The 10,000-nt window shown below is 58.8% G+C and overlaps 1 non-coding gene across 1 annotated transcript; it reads left to right on the top strand.

Annotated features, from left to right (window-relative positions):
* Positions 1 to 2,406: 2,406 nt before the first annotated feature.
* LOC148057893 (5S ribosomal RNA) lies at positions 2,407 to 2,525 on the top strand. Its single transcript, XR_015710328.1, has one exon. It is a non-coding gene; the product is annotated as a 5S ribosomal RNA (ribosomal RNA).
* Positions 2,526 to 10,000: the final 7,475 nt, after the last annotated feature.

Genomic DNA, 10,000 nt, shown 5'->3' with positions numbered 1-10,000 from the left:
TTTAAACACTTTGCTCTTTTTCCCCCTCTCCCAACCAGGGGGCCTGGGGAGCCTCCTCCTGCGGGGATGGGGAACCAGGGGCCTGGGGAACATTTTCAACACTTTGGGGCATTTTTAAACACTTTGGTCTTTTTCCCCCCTCTCCCAACCAGGGGGCCTGGGGAGCCTCCTCCTGCGGGGATGGGGAACCAGGGGCCTGGGGAACATTTTCAACACTTTGGGGCATTTTTAAACACTTTGCTCTTTTTCCCCCTCTCCCAACCAGGGGGCCTGGGGAGCCTCCTCCTGCGGGGATGGGGAACCAGGGGCCTGGGGAACATTTTCAACACTTTGGGGCATTTTTAAACACTTTGCTCTTTTCCCCCCTCTCCCAACCAGGGGGCCTGGGGAGCCTCCTCCTGCGGGGATGGGGAACCAGGGGCCTGGGGAACATTTTCAACACTTTGGGGCATTTTTAAACACTTTGCTCTTTTTCCCCCTCTCCCAACCAGGGGGCCTGGGGAGCCTCCTCCTGCGGGGATGGGGAACCAGGGGCCTGGGGAACATTTTCAACACTTTGGGGCATTTTTAAACACTTTGGTCTTTTTCCCCCCTCTCCCAACCAGGGGGCCTGGGGAGCCTCCTCCTGCGGGGATGGGGAACCAGGGGCCTGGGGAACATTTTCAACACTTTGGGGCATTTTTAAACACTTTGCTCTTTTTCCCCCTCTCCCAACCAGGGGGCCTGGGGAGCCTCCTCCTGCGGGGATGGGGAACCAGGGGCCTGGGGAACATTTTCAACACTTTGGGGCATTTTTAAACACTTTGCTCTTTTTCCCCCTCTCCCAACCAGGGGGCCTGGGGAGCCTCCTCCTGCGGGGATGGGGAACCAGGGGCCTGGGGAACATTTTCAACACTTTGGGGCATTTTTAAACACTTTGGTCTTTTTCCCCCTCTCCCAACCAGGGGGCCTGGGGAGCCTCCTCCCGCGGGCATGGAGAACCAGGGGGCCTGGGGAGCCTCCTCCTGCGGTGATGGAGAACCAGGGGCCTGGGGAGCCTCCTCCTGCGGGGATGGGGAACCAGGGGGCCTGGGGAGCCTCCTCCTGCGGGCATGGAGAACCAGGGGGCCTGGGGAGCCTCCTCCTGCGGGGATGGGGAACCAGGGGGCCTGGGGAGCCTCCTCCTGCGGGGATGGAGAACCAGGGGGCCTGGGGAGCCTCCTCCTGCGGTCATGGAGAACCAGGGGGCCTGGGGAGCCTCCTCCTGCGGGCATGGAGAACCAGGGGCCTGGGGAGCCTCCTCCTGCGGGGATGGAGAACCAGGGGGCCTGGGGAGCCTCCTCCTGCGGGCATGGAGAACCAGGGGGCCTGGGGAGCCTCCTCCTGCGGGCATGGAGAACCAGGGGGCCTGGGGAGCCTCCTCCTGCGGGCATGGAGAACCAGGGGGCCTGGGGAGCCTCCTCCTGCGGGGATGGGGAACCAGGGGCCTGGGGAGCCTCCTCCTGCGGGGATGGAGAACCAAGGGGCCTGGGGAGCCTCCTCCTGCGGGCATGGAGAACATGGGGGCCTGGGGAGCCTCCTCCTGCGGGCATGGAGAACCAGGGGCCTGGGGAGCCTCCTCCTGCGGGGATGGAGAACCAGGGGGCCTGGGGAGCCTCCTCCTGCGGGGATGGAGAACCAGGGGGCCTGGGGAGCCTCCTCCTGCGGGGATGGAGAACCAGGGGGCCTGGGGAGCCTCCTACTGCGGGGATGGAGAACCAGGGGCCTGGGGAGCCTCCTCCTGCGGGGATGGAGAACCAGGGGGCCTGGGGAGCCTCCTCCTGCGGGGATGGAGAACCAGGGGGCCTGGGGAGCCTCCTCCTGCGGGGATGGAGAACCAGGGGCCTGGGGAGCCTCCTCCTGCGGGCATGGAGAACCAGGGGGCCTGGGGAGCCTCCTCCTGCGGGGATGGGGAACCAGGGGGCCTGGGGAGCCTCCTCCTGCACCAGGGGGCCTGGGGAGCCTCCTCCTGCGGGGATGGGGAACCAGGGGGCCTGGGGAGCCTCCTCCTGCGGTGATGGGGAACCATGGGGCCTGGGGAGCCTCCTCCTGCGGGGATGGGGAACCAGGGGGCCTGGGGAGCCTCCTCCTGCGGGGATGGGGAACCAGGGGCCTGGGGAGCCTCCTCCTGCGGTGATGGGGAACCATGGGGCCTGGGGAGCCTCCTCCTGCGGGGATGGGGAACCAGGGGGCCTGGGGAGCCTCCTCCTGCGGGGATGGGGAACCAGGGGCCTGGGGAGCCTCCTCCTGCACCAGGGGGCCTGGGGAGCCTCCTCCTGCGGGGATGGGGAACCAGGGGGCCTGGGGAGCCTCCTCCTGCGGGGATGGGGAACCAGGGGCCTGGGGAACATTTTCAACACTTTGGGGCATTTCACAAGCGCTTCCCTCGCTTACGGCCACACCACCCTGAATGAGCCCGATCTCGTCTGATCTCGGAAGCCAAGCAGGGTCGGGCCCAGTTAGTACTTGGATGGGAGACCGCCTGGGAATACTGGGTGCTGTAAGCATTTTTTTTTGCCATTATTTGTGGGTAGAAAAGTGAGAAAAGTGACCTAAAATAGAACCGGGACTAGCAGGCAGTTCCCCCCACCAGGCGGCGGCATTTGGGGCATTATTTGTGGGTCAGAAAGTGAGAAAAGTGACCTAAAATAGAACCGGGACTAGGCGGCAGTTCCCCCCACCAGGCGGCGGCATTTGGGGCATTATTTGTGGGTAAGAAAGTGAGAAAAGTGACCTAAAATAGAACCGGGACTAGGCGGCAGTTCCCCCCACCAGGCGGCGGCATTTGGGGCATTATTTGTGGGTCAGAAAGTGAGAAAAGTGACCTAAAATAGAACCGGGACTAGGCGGCAGTTCCCCCCACCAGGCGGCGGCATTTGGGGCATTATTTGTGGGTCAGAAAGTGAGAAAAGTGACCTAAAATAGAACCGGGACTAGGCGGCAGTTCCCCCCACCAGGCGGCGGCATTTGGGGCATTATTTGTGGGTAAGAAAGTGAGAAAAGTGACCTAAAATAGAACCGGGACTAGGCGGCAGTTCCCCCCACCAGGCGGCGGCATTTGGGGCATTATTTGTGGGTAAGAAAGTGAGAAAAGTGACCTAAAATAGAACCGGGACTAGGCGGCAGTTCCCCCCACCAGGCGGCGGCATTTGGGGCATTATTTGTGGGTCAGAAAGTGAGAAAAGTGACCTAAAATAGAACCGGGACTAGGCGGCAGTTCCCCCCACCAGGCGGCGGCATTTGGGGCATTATTTGTGGGTCAGAAAGTGAGAAAAGTGACCTAAAATAGAACCGGGACTAGGCGGCAGTTCCCCCCACCAGGCGGCGGCATTTGGGGCATTATTTGTGGGTCAGAAAGTGAGAAAAGTGACCTAAAATAGAACCGGGACTAGGCGGCAGTTCCCCCCACCAGGCGGCGGCATTTGGGGCATTATTTGTGGGTCAGAAAGTGAGAAAAGTGACCTAAAATAGAACCGGGACTAGGCGGCAGTTCCCCCCACCAGGCGGCGGCATTTGGGGCATTATTTGTGGGTCAGAAAGTGAGAAAAGTGACCTAAAATAGAACCGGGACTAGGCGGCAGTTCCCCCCACCAGGCGGCGGCATTTGGGGCATTATTTGTGGGTAAGAAAGTGAGAAAAGTGACCTAAAATAGAACCGGGACTAGGCGGCAGTTCCCCCCACCAGGCGGCGGCATTTGGGGCATTATTTGTGGGTAAGAAAGTGAGAAAAGTGACCTAAAATAGAACCGGGACTAGGCGGCAGTTCCCCCCACCAGGCGGCGGCATTTGGGGCATTATTTGTGGGTCAGAAAGTGAGAAAAGTGACCTAAAATAGAACCGGGACTAGGCGGCAGTTCCCCCCACCAGGCGGCGGCATTTGGGGCATTATTTGTGGGTCAGAAAGTGAGAAAAGTGACCTAAAATAGAACCGGGACTAGGCGGCAGTTCCCCCCACCAGGCGGCGGCATTTGGGGCATTATTTGTGGGTCAGAAAGTGAGAAAAGTGACCTAAAATAGAACCGGGACTAGGCGGCAGTTCCCCCCACCAGGCGGCGGCATTTGGGGCATTATTTGTGGGTAAGAAAGTGAGAAAAGTGACCTAAAATAGAACCGGGACTAGGCGGCAGTTCCCCCCACCAGGCGGCGGCATTTGGGGCATTATTTGTGGGTCAGAAAGTGAGAAAAGTGACCTAAAATAGAACCGGGACTAGGCGGCAGTTCCCCCACCAGATGGCGGCATTTGGGGACCCGTAGTGTGGGCAGAAAACTCACCAAAGTGACTTAAAATAGAACCGGTGCAGGCGGCATGTTCCCCCACCAGATGGCGGCATTTGGGGACCCGTAGTGTGGGTAGAAAACTCACCAAAGTGACTTAAAATAGAACCGGTGCAGGCGGCATGTTCCCCCACCAGATGGCGGCATTTGGGGACCCGTAGTGTGGGTAGAAAACTCACCAAAGTGACTTAAAATAGAACCGGTGCAGGCGGCATGTTCCCCCACCAGATGGCGGCATTTGGGGAGCCGTAGTGTGGGCAGAAAACTCACCAAAGTGACTTAAAATAGAACCGGTGCAGGCGGCATGTTCCCCCACCAGATGGCGGCATTTGGGGACCCGTAGTGTGGGCAGAAAACTCACCAAAGTGACTTAAAATAGAACCGGTGCAGGCGGCATGTTCCCCCACCAGATGGCGGCATTTGGGGACCCGTAGTGTGGGCAGAAAACTCACCAAAGTGACTTAAAATAGAACCGGTGCAGGCGGCATGTTCCCCCACCAGATGGCGGCATTTGGGGACCCGTAGTGTGGGCAGAAAACTCACCAAAGTGACTTAAAATAGAACCGGTGCAGGCGGCATGTTCCCCCACCAGATGGCGGCATTTGGGGACCTGCAGTGTGGGTAGAAAACTCACCAAAGTGTCCTAAAATAGAACCGGGACCAGGGGGCCTCTTCCCCCACCAGGTGGCGGGCTTGGGGGGCTTGGTTTCCGGGTAGAAAACTCACCAAAGTGTCCTAAAATAGAACCGGGACCAGGGGGCATGTTCCCCCACCAGGCGGCGGGCTTGGGGGGCTTGGTTTGCGGGTAGAAAACTCACCAAAGTGTCCTAAAATAGAACCAGGACCAGGGGGCATGTTCCCCCACCAGGCGGCGGGCTTGGGGGGCTTGGTTTGCGGGTAGAAAACTCACCAAAGTGTCCTAAAATAGAACCGGGACCAGGGGGCCTCTTCCCCCACCAGGCGGCGGGCTTGGGGGGCTTGGTTTGCGGGTAGAAAACTCACCAAAGTGACCTAAAATAGAACCGGGCTAGGCGGCATGTTCCCCCACCAGGCGGCGGGCTTGGGGGGCTTGGTTTGCGGGTAGAAAACTCACCAAAGTGTCCTAAAATAGAACCGGGACCAGGGGGCATGTTCCCCCACCAGGCGGCGGGCTTGGGGGGCTTGGTTTGCGGGTAGAAAACTCACCAAAGTGTCCTAAAATAGAACCGGGACCAGGGGGCATCTTCCCCCACCAGGCGGCGGGCTTGGGGGGCTTGGTTTGCGGGTAGAAAACTCACCAAAGTGTCCTAAAATAGAACCGGGACCAGGGGGCATGTTCCCCCACCAGGCGGCGGGCTTGGGGGGCTTGGTTTGCGGGTAGAAAACTCACCAAAGTGTCCTAAAATAGAACCAGGACCAGGGGGCATGTTCCCCCACCAGGCGGCGGGCTTGGGGGGCTTGGTTTGCGGGTAGAAAACTCACCAAAGTATCGGCAAAATAGAACCAGGGAAGGGGGGGATGTCGGTCACAAGGTGCCCGAGTCAGAGAACCAGGAAAACGGACATAAATCCAGAAAACCTCGGTGTCTGACTGCTCCTCAAAAAGTGGTCTTTTTGATGTCACGAGCGCAACCACCTAGAGGTTAATGGGGAGGGATGGTGTGAGCGCAAACGGATTTTTCCTAAGTGTGACTGCTCCTCAAAAAGTGGTCTTTTTGATGTCACGAGCGCAACCACCTAGAGGTTAATGGGGAGGGATGGTGTGAGCGCAAACGGATTTTTCCCAAGTGTGACTGCTCCTCAAAAAGTGGTCTTTTTGATGTCACGAGCGCAACCACCTAGAGGTTAATAGGGAGCGAGTACAACAGGGGAGGGAGTGAATGGGCTCGGACTGTGGCCGAGCCTGGTGCCTCAAAATCGGACAAGGTTGGACTGGAAGCCCGCTGAGAACTCTGGTTCTTTTGCCAGACGAAACGAATTTTTTCCGAGTGTGACTGCTCTGCAAAAAGTGGTCTTTTTGATGTCACGAGCGCAACCACCTAGAGGTTAATGGGGAGGGAGTGGAAAAAACGACAAAGTGTTGAGCTCCGGACCGGGATGGCGGGCGACTCGAGCGGTCATGCCCGACTTTGAGACACTTTGTCGCGGTCATGCGAGCGACCTCCACTGCTCCCCGGAGGTGCCCCGGACCGGGTTGGCGGGTGACTCGAGCGGTCGTGCCCGACTTTGAGACACTTTGTCGCGGTCATGCGGGCGTCCTCCGCCGGTCCCCGGAGGTGCCCCGGACCGGGTTGGCGGGTGACTCGAGCGGTCATGCCCGACTTTGAGACACTTTGTCGCGGTCATGCGGGCGTCCTCCGCCGGTCCCCGGAGGTGCCCCGGACCGGGTTGGCGGGTGACTCGAGCGGTCGTGCCCGACTTTGAGACACTTTGTCGCGGTCATGCGGGCGTCCTCCGCCGGTCCCCGGAGGTGCCCCGGACCGGGTTGGCGGGTGACTCGAGCGGTCGTGCCCGACTTTGAGACACTTTGTCGCGGTCATGCGGGCGTCCTCCGCCGGTCCCCGGAGGTGCCCCGGACCGGGTTGGCGGGTGACTCGAGCGGTCATGCCCGACTTTGAGACACTTTGTCGCGGTCATGCGGGCCTCCTCCGCCGGTCCCTGGAGGTGCCCCGGACCGGGTTGGCGGGTGACTCGAACGGTCATGCCCGACTTTGAGACACTTTGTCGCGGTCATGCGGGCGTCCTCCGCCGGTCCCTGGAGGTGCCCCGGACCGGGTTGGCGGGTGACTCGAGCGGTCGTGCCCGACTTTGAGACACTTTGTCGCGGTCATGCGAGCGACCTCCGCCGGTCCCCGGAGGTTCCCCGGACCGGGTTGGCGGGTGACTCGAACGGTCGTGCCCGACTTTGAGACACTTTGTCGCGGTCATGCGGGCGTCCTCCGCCGGTCCCTGGAGGTGCCCCGGACCGGGTTGGCGGGTGACTCGAGCGGTCGTGCCCGACTTTGAGACACTTTGTCGCGGTCATGCGGGCGTCCTCCGCCGGTCCCTGGAGGTGCCCCGGACCGGGTTGGCGGGTGACTCGAGCGGTCATGCCCGACTTTGAGACACTTTGTCGCGGTCATGCGGGCGTCCTCCGCCGGTCCCTGGAGGTGCCCCGGAAAGGGTTGGCGGGTGACTCGAGCGGTCATGCCCGACTTTGAGACACTTTGTCGCGGTCATGCGGGCGTCCTCCGCCGGTCCCTGGAGGTGCCCCGGACCGGGTTGGCGGGTGACTCGAGCGGTCGTGCCCGACTTTGAGACACTTTGTCGCGGTCATGCGGGCGTCCTCCGCCGGTCCCTGGAGGTGCCCCGGACCGGGTTGGCGGGTGACTCGAGCGGTCATGCCCGACTTTGAGACACTTTGCCGCGGTCATGCGGGCGACCTCCGCCGGTCCCTGGAGGTGCCCCGGACCGGGTTGGCGGGTGACTCGAGCGGTCGTGCCCGACTTTGAGACACTTTGCCGCGGTCATGCGGGCGACCTCCGCCGGTCCCTGGATGGCGGGCTCCAGTGAGGTCGGCGGGGGAAGGCTCGGGCTGAGGCCGACTTCGGTGCCTCAAAGTCGGACAAGGTTGGATTGGAAGTCCGCTGTGTTGAGGACCAGTGGCATTCGGCGGTGGAACGCTCAGAACTTGGCCGACATCGGTGCCTCAACGTCGGACAAGGTTGGAGTGGATGACCGCTGATAACTCTGGTTCTTTTGCCAGACGAAAGAAATTTTTCCCGAGTGTGACTGCTCTGAAAAAAGTGGTCTTTTTGATGTCACGAGCGCAACCACCTAGAGGTTAATAGGGAGGCACCATAACAGGAGAGGGAGTGAAAAGGCTCGGAGGGTGGCCGAGCCTGGTGCCTCAAAATCGGACAAGGTTGGAGTGGATGACCGCTGAAAACTCTGGTTCTTTTGCCAGACGAAAGAAATTTTTCCCGAGTGTGACTGCTCTGAAAAAAGTGGTCTTTTTGATGTCACGAGCGCAACCACCTAGAGGTTAATAGGGAGGCACCATAACAGGAGAGGGAGTGAAAAGGCTCGGACGGTGGCCGAGCCTGGTGCCTCAAAATCGGACAAGGTTGGAGTGGATGACCGCTGAAAACTCTGGTTCTTTTGCCAGACGAAAGAAATTTTTCCCGAGTGTGACTGCTCTGAAAAAAGTGGTCTTTTTGATGTCACGAGCGCAACCACCTAGAGGTTAATAGGGAGGCACCATAACAGGAGAGGGAGTGAAAAGGCTCGGAGGGTGGCCGAGCCTGGTGCCTCAAAATCGGACAAGGTTGGAGTGGATGACCGCTGAAAACTCTGGTTCTTTTGCCAGACGAAATAAATTTTTCCCGAGTGTGACTGCTCTGCAAAAAGTGGTCTTTTTGATGTCACGAGCGCAACCACCTAGAGGTTAATAGGGAGGCACCATAACAGGAGAGGGAGTGAAAAGGCTCGGAGGGTGGCCGAGCCTGGTGCCTCAAAATCGGACAAGGTTGGAGTGGATGACCGCTGAAAACTCTGGTTCTTTTGCCAGACGAAATAAATTTTTTCCGAGTGTGACTGCTCCTCAAAAAGTGGTCTTTTTGATGTCACGAGCGCAACCACCTAGAGGTTAATAGGGAGGCACCATAACAGGAGAGGGAGTGAAAAGGCTCGGAGGGTGGCCGAGCCTGGTGCCTCAAAGTCGGACAAGGTTGGAGTGGATGACCGCTGAAAACTCTGGTTCTTTTGCCAGACGAAAGAAATTTTTTCCGAGTGTGACTGCTCTGCAAAAAGTGGTCTTTTTGATGTCACGAGCGCAACCACCTAGAGGTTAATAGGGAGGCACCATAACAGGAGAGGGAGTGAAAAGGCTCGGAGGGTGGCCGAGCCTGGTGCCTCAAAATCGGACAAGGTTGGAGTGGATGACCGCTGAAAACTCTGGTTCTTTTGCCTGACGAAAGAAATTTTTTCCGAGTGTGACTGCTCTGCAAAAAGTGGTCTTTTTGATGTCACGAGCGCAACCACCTAGAGGTTAATAGGGAGGCACCATAACAGGAGAGGGAGTGAAAAGGCTCGGAGGGTGGCCGAGCCTGGTGCCTCAAAATCGGACAAGGTTGGAGTGGATGACCGCTGAAAACTCTGGTTCTTTTGCCAGACGAAATACATTTTTTCCGAGTGTGACTGCTCTGCAAAAAGTGGTCTTTTTGATGTCACGAGCGCAACCACCTAGAGGTTAATAGGGAGGCACCATAACAGGAGAGGGAGTGAAAAGGCTCGGAGGGTGGCCGAGCCTGGTGCCTCAAAGTCGGACAAGGTTGGAGTGGATGACCGCTGAGAACTCTGGTTCTTTTGCCTGACGAAATAAATTTTTCCCGAGTGTGACTGCTCTGCAAAAAGTGGTCTTTTTGATGTCACGAGCGCAACCACCTAGAGGTTAATAGGGAGGCACCATAACAGGAGAGGGAGTGAAAAGGCTCGGAGGGTGGCCGAGCCTGGTGCCTCAAAATCGGACAAGGTTGGAGTGGATGACCGCTGAAAACTCTGGTTCTTTTGCCTGACGAAATAAATTTTTTCCGAGTGTGACTGCTCCTCAAAAAGTGGTCTTTTTGATGTCACGAGCGCAACCACCTAGAGGTTAATAGGGAGGCACCATAACAGGAGAGGGAGTGAAAAGGCTCGGAGGGTGGCCGAGCCTGGTGCCTCAAAGTCGGACAAGGTTGGAGTGGATGACC

Source organism: Callionymus lyra, unplaced genomic scaffold, assembly GCF_982586985.1.
Source record: "Callionymus lyra unplaced genomic scaffold, fCalLyr1.hap1.1 HAP1_SCAFFOLD_397, whole genome shotgun sequence".
In the NCBI taxonomy this organism is placed as follows: Eukaryota; Metazoa; Chordata; class Actinopteri; order Syngnathiformes; family Callionymidae; genus Callionymus; species Callionymus lyra.
This window is presented reverse-complemented; position numbering and strand designations above follow the sequence as displayed.